The following is a 6,598-nucleotide window of genomic DNA, read 5'->3' as shown; positions in this document are numbered from 1 at the left end:
GTCCTCTACTTACTACTTCAGTTTCATCTGGAACCATGCCCCTAACACCATCTGCACTAACCCCACTAGTCCTATTGGGAGCCTTGAAAGCTTTGTCTATGACATTCTATTCTGCTAATTATGATCTTCATCCCCACCACACTTTATTTTCTCTAACTCCCTTTGCCTGGTTTATTCTTACTCATCTTTCCACTATCAGGACAACTGTCACATCTTAGGGAAAGTTCCCCTGAGCTTACAAAAGAGGTGAGTTCTCCTTTTATCCTTGCATAATATCATACATCTTATGTGAAAGTTGTAACATTACATTTGTTTTTATGTATTGGATTGATGTCTGTCTCTCACACTAGATTCTAAATTTGAGGAGGGGTTTGCATGCCTGCTTGCTTGTTTATTTATTCACTTATTTTTAATTAGTACATCCTCAGCAACGGACACACTGTGTGGCACCAGGTAGATGCCTCATAAAAATGTGTTAAATAAATACTTTTCCTAGATGATAATGAGATTTATTTGTCAGAAAGTGAAATTTAGGGACCTGTGAGCTATATAGTCAGAGAACTCTAACTGGCAATTAGGTATAAGGCAAAGGAAAAAGAGACAAGGAAAAGAAAACTATCATTTTCAATGAGCAACACTCTCTTCTCACACTTAAGGAATATTTCAGGGGGCGTAATAGCTACTTTAAGGGAAATTTTGGATATCTAAAAATTATGGCAGTGTTTTTTTTTTAATATCTTTATTAGGGATCCCCGGGTGGTGCAGCGGTTTGGCGCCTGCCTTTGGCCCGGGGCGTGATCCTGGAGACCCTGGATCGACTCCCACGTCGGGCTCTCCGTGCATGGAGCCTGCTTCTCCCTCTGCCTGTGTCTCTGCCTCTCTCTCTCTCTCTCTCTCTGTGTGACTATCATGAATAAATAAAAATTTATTTAAAAAAATATCTTTATTAAAAAAAATCAAACTGCTGCTCTTATTTCTCTTATTTCCCCTATACATCCAGGAGGTTTTTTTTTTTTTTTTTTTTTCAGTTTTTCTATTTAGATGAAATACCAAGTCTGTGGTTTTTAATCAGCCTGTCCATGTGCAATGCTCCCTTAATCATGATGCCTCTCTACTTGTATTATCCCCAAGATAAAGAACACAAGTGTATGTATGCTATGGCCCAACAGGTTACAAGGACATAATAGAAAACAGCCTGTTGTCATCCTTTCAAGTCCATTCCCAGATGTCCCTTCCACATAGTAAGTATATTTGCATGTGCTGAGAATTGGCTAAACCTCTGTCCGCATTGTGCCTTTAGAGTATTTCTCACTCTAAATAAAGGACCTGCCATTTCTTCTGAGATCTGCAAAGTAGCCCATGTGGTCTCTGCACCTTGAGGAAGCTTGTGAATTATTAATTAAGGCAATGAAAAAGAAGTGTGCTTTGGGATGCTTCTCTTTTTTCAGGAGTTACCATAAAGCCTTTGCATGTGCATCTTTAAACTCTGATAGAGGTGGAGTTACAGTAAGGTCTTCTGTTCAGGCTGGCTAGCCTGAGGCTGTGCATTCACATTCAAAGCTTAATTCCCCACTGGAAATGGGTGGGGATAAACTGGAGTAAGGAGAACTATTGAGGAAGACTTTGGAGAGAAACTTTCTATTTTAGCAGAGGCTGGCATTCATTCATTCAGCTCTCTATTTGTCCATTCACTTCAAAATTTCTAAAATAATTTTGGGTGCCAAATATGTGCAAAACATGGAACTAGCCATGTGGACATAAACATGATTTCTTTAGCTTACAAATTATAAAGGACCTGTATGTGCAGTGAACTACGTACTGTGTGAGAAAGAAGTATAAATGATGAGTGTGAGCTGGGGTCAGGTAACATAGCACTCTACCCTTTGGCCCCCATCCTAATTATTTCTTCTTTTCTATTTTCCATGTGGCTAAGGATTTTCTAAATTTACGGAGAGGAGCTCCAGAGAAGGAAGTCTGGGCCTGCAGGGAAGGAGCTATCATGGGGAGACAACTCAGCAGCCAGGCCTCCAATCTTTCATTCCCCAACCTTTGACTGAGGTGATTTCATTTTACATATTGTGCTCCCTTGTCTGATTCCACTGGAAGGAATCAGCGACTAATATATTTGAAAATTATGATTCTAAAATAGACCATCTTTTCTAGTTAGATTGCTTACTGTGTTGTCTGCATCCCTCAAAAGTGCTCACATTGCAATAGTTTGCATGTGTTTGCTTATTATTTCTCTTTCTTTCTTCCCACTTGGACAGCTCTTTCCATTTTCTCTGTTTACCATGTATCTTCCCATGGGAGATCCCCCTTCCAAGGCCAGTTCCATGGAAGCTTTCTTAAAAACTCTTACCTGAGTCTGTAATTGTTTTCTTTTAATCATCAAAACATTGAGCATAAAGCTACGATCCCATTGTGTCCTTAGTAGATATGTGTTGGCTGAATGAGCATGTAAAAATGATAAACTAGAAAAGAAATCTGGATGTTATCTGAAGGACAACCCCTGTGAGTTTAGCTGTAGGACGTGTATCGACTTTCATTTTTTAATCTGACTTTTGAAAAGTTTGTACAATTTCATTTTTTACTTAGAAGAATAGAAAGAATGGGAGAGGGAGTAGAGGAAGCTAAACAGTTTTCTTCAATGGAAAGCAATTCTAATATCTAAGAGCTATGCTATATTCAGGACTGCTGAATATCTTTTTAGCTTTAAAGGACCTTAATTCCCTACCCGGGCCAGTTTGGCAAATACTGGAACTCTTCTTAGAATTTTATAATTTCTAAGGAAAGATTGCCTTTTGTTATAATCTAGTTTCTATTAGCAATAGTCGCGCCTCAGATAAACCTCGTTGGCTACGATACTGCCACTGCGTAAAGCTCATAATCTAGTTTCTTCTATTACAACAAGTCAGGAAAAGTTTACTATGCATCTACTTACTCTGAGGAGTAGGAGGGAAATGAAATTGAATGAGACTCACAATTTAGTGGAGAGAGCAGGGCAAAGAGAAGAAACACTGCAACCTACTTTAAGAATTAGAGTGGAAGTAGAAAGGGCAATAATAGAGGAGGGAGAGATAAGTTTTGTCTGAAAGGAATCCCTAGCAGATCTGATAGAGGAAGCATTACCTAAAGACTGTGCAGCAATTCAATAGGGGGAAATGAGGTCAGAGTATTGAGGGCTCCGGGGACATGATGGGAAAGGCAGAGTCAGGAAACTGTAGGAAATGTTTGTGATGTGGTGAATCACATGTGTGACCACAGCACCAGTTACAATGGGAGTGGCATATAAGAGGTATCATGGAAAGTCTGCCACGGCCAGTTCGTACAGGATATTTGATTTTGTTTTATATGCAATTGAGGGCCATTAAATGTTTTCAGATGGGGAATGACTGACATGATCAAGTTTGGGTTTGGAGCTAACTTTGGTGACAAGATAGAAGAGGATAGAGCACTCAGGAAACCATTGGAATGCTCTGACAAACCTAATGATGACAGGATCCAGGACAATGGCAAGGATACCAGATTGAAGAACTGAGGGTGAGAGATATCTCAAGAACCAATTGACAGGATTTGAATGAGACATGGAATGGGATGGGATGAAGAAAGAAAATACTTTAATACAAAAATAAAGTTATTGAAGATGTCTCCAAAGTTTTGAGCTTAACATACTGGGGGATGGTGATTTATTGAGATTCAGAATATAACAGATAGAGGAAATGTGGGGTACAGAAGAATAACTAGTGGAGGAAGATGTTGTATTCTGTTGTTGTTGCTTGTTTTTAAAAAGATTTTATTGGTTTATTTATGAGAGACACACACAGAGAGAGGCAGAGACATAGGCAGAGGCAGAAGCAGGGTCCATGCAGGGAGCCCCATGCGGAACTCGATCCCGGGACTCCAGGATCACAACCTGAGCTGAAGGCAAATGCTCAACTGCTGAGCCACCCAGGCTTTCTGAAGATGTTGTATTTAGTGGTACAAATATATTTCAAATGCCTATAAGTTATCTATGAAATGATATCCCACAGGTGATTAAAGATGCATGGTCTGAATCAGGAGTAGGGAGCATATTTGGGAATCATTATTATAGTGGTAATTAAGATGTGGAGAGGGAAGATGCAAAGAGAGAACCTAGAACCCTTACAGATACCTATAGAGAGTCTGGCTGAAGAAAAGTCTGGGTGACTAAGCCCAATCACAAAACTAGGAGGTCAAGAGAGAGAGTTATGAATAGCAGACAGATTAAGTAGATAAAGAATTTGAAGGCTTGAATTTGCAAATCAGGCATATACTAATGATCTAGAAAAATAATTTCCTTAGAAGAAATAGAGTAGAACTCAGATCTTATGAAGTTGAAGAGTTAATAAAAGAGGAGAAATGGGTTAGGAGCTTGAGGAGAAATAGGAAAGAGAAAAGAGGCTGGTTCTTGGAATAATGTTTTGAATGTGTTTTTAGGTAAAGGAGAAGGAATGAAAGAATCAGCACAGAAAATAAACTACATAGAAAATTAATAATAATCATGCTGTAGAAATAAGTTGATATAAGCAAATGAAAGAAGACCTGTGGCAAAAAACAGACCCAAAGATGAGAACGGTGGAAAACAGATAGGCTGATTTAACATCGGTGGGCATCAGAGAACTCTGCCAGAAAAGGATATTAGGCTCTTAAGTAGTTTTGATCACAGCAGTTTGGGTCACATATGGTGTGCACACACTTGGAGGGAAACCAACCAGCAACAGGGTTATCTTCAAGGCAGGACTAAGGAGGGGCTGAGCTTGGGAGCCTGGGCACCAACCACTCCCCATATTATGATGACATGATAATGACAGGAAGTGTGGCCTGATATGGTTCCAGCAGGGAGCCTGGAGAGAGTAAAGCAAGAGAACAAAGGAGGGAGACGTTTGGGTTTAGCAGAAGCACATGACTCCAAGTTAGAATTCTGAGATTATCCAGGTATTGCAGGCTTGTCACTTCACTCTGATCCTGGTCGAAATCAGTATTAAATTAGAAATCATGTCATTATGAAACTAGGTTGCTTACTATTTTACTAGTCAGCAATACTGACTGGAGTAAGTCTTGGGCCACAGGAACGCATGACTCCCCCGCACCCTGGAAAGGGGACCTAGCTCACAGAAGCCAAAAAAACCTACTGCTTAGGTCACTCTGCCTGCTCTGACTCAGAGTCCAGGAAGACTAGGGCTTCTCCATCTGAAGGGTTGGGGAAATGTAATCATCAGATGGGGAGAATGAAGTTAAGAGACCCGGAAGCTACTTAGGGTGAGGAAGGAGATTCAGTCACAAACATGGGTAAAGAAAAAGTCATTGGCTTTGGAATGAGGCAGAACAAATGGAGAGAAGAGGCAGAAAGGAATGATTTAGAAAATGTTTGAGGCTGAATGGAAGTGAGCTAAGAGATTCACTAGCCTTACATTTCTCTCGAACTGTTGATGGGGTAAAAGTTTAAGAACTTGGAAAGAACTAAAACGATTTTCAACTATTCCTGTGGGGCACTCAATAAGTGCTTATGGTTGAGTTATTGGGACTCATGAGCAAGAGCTCATGGAAAATGCTAGTAAGGAGAGCTGAGGAAGTGGATGGCAGCAAGGTAAGGGCCAAGAAATAGAAAAGGTAAAGGTCTGGAGGCTGAAGGATGGGCTCGGTTATGGTGAGAGTGGGATAACAATAAAAATATGGAAGGACCATTCCATAGATGAAGTCAACATTAGAAATATGTTATGACCCTTCCCCTGGGCTAAGAGCTCCTTGAGTTGTCTCAGTGACTCCTACCATCAAGAGGAAGTACAAAAATTCAAACTCCTCAACTACTGAGCCACCCAGGCATCCTGGTAACTGCCAATATTATTAAGCAGTTATTGGTTCTTATTGGGGTTTATGTACTATTTTATTGAGATTAAGAGGTGAAAACTAGACACTGCCCTTTAGAAAATAAAATCATGAAAGCATGAGAAAATGGGGCATCTGATTCTTGTAGATGAGGAAAGTGAAAGGAGACATATATAGAATAGACCGGCATTATTATAACTAGCCTGGAAGAAAGTTCCTGTGTTTTCTCTCATATACAGATGATTTATAAAGCTGACCTGTCTTCTAAAAGTATATCCCTGCCTTAAGCATAAAATGCAAATGATGATAACTATATTATCAAATTATTCACTCTATTTTCCAAGCCCTTTTTCTAGACTATGCCATTGATAAGAGGCTTCTTAGAATTATATTCCATTTTCATTATTTTAAAAAATATTTGGCTCTTGTTCTTACACCAATTAGTAAGCTTGGATAAAAGGAGTTGGTGGAAAGAAGAGAGATCTGCATTGTTGTTAGTGTGATTTATGCTACTTGCTTTGTATCACCTGTATATATAGCTCATAATCAATTTGCACATAAAGTTGATTGAGCTCTATGGGAATATTTAGATGAAAGAAACTCTGTAAATGCCAGGTATTTATTATGTTCATTACGGTCATATAATGTGGTAATAACAGAAATGTTACAATTGATTTAATGGAGCTCTGTTATTTGAAGGACGTCTTTAGAATTATTACTGTGAACTTATTTCTTGAATTTTTATATTATT

At 39.2% G+C, this 6,598-nt stretch overlaps 1 pseudogene; it reads right to left on the bottom strand.

Moving 5' to 3' along the window:
- Positions 1-2,750: 2,750 nt before the first annotated feature.
- Positions 2,751-2,882, bottom strand: LOC119864044 (annotated as a pseudogene).
- Positions 2,883-6,598: the final 3,716 nt, after the last annotated feature.

Source organism: Canis lupus, chromosome 17 (assembly GCF_011100685.1).
Source record: "Canis lupus familiaris isolate Mischka breed German Shepherd chromosome 17, alternate assembly UU_Cfam_GSD_1.0, whole genome shotgun sequence".
Classification (NCBI taxonomy): domain Eukaryota; kingdom Metazoa; phylum Chordata; class Mammalia; order Carnivora; family Canidae; genus Canis; species Canis lupus.
The sequence above is the reverse complement of the archived record's forward strand: the minus strand, read 5'-3'. Positions and strand labels throughout refer to the sequence as shown.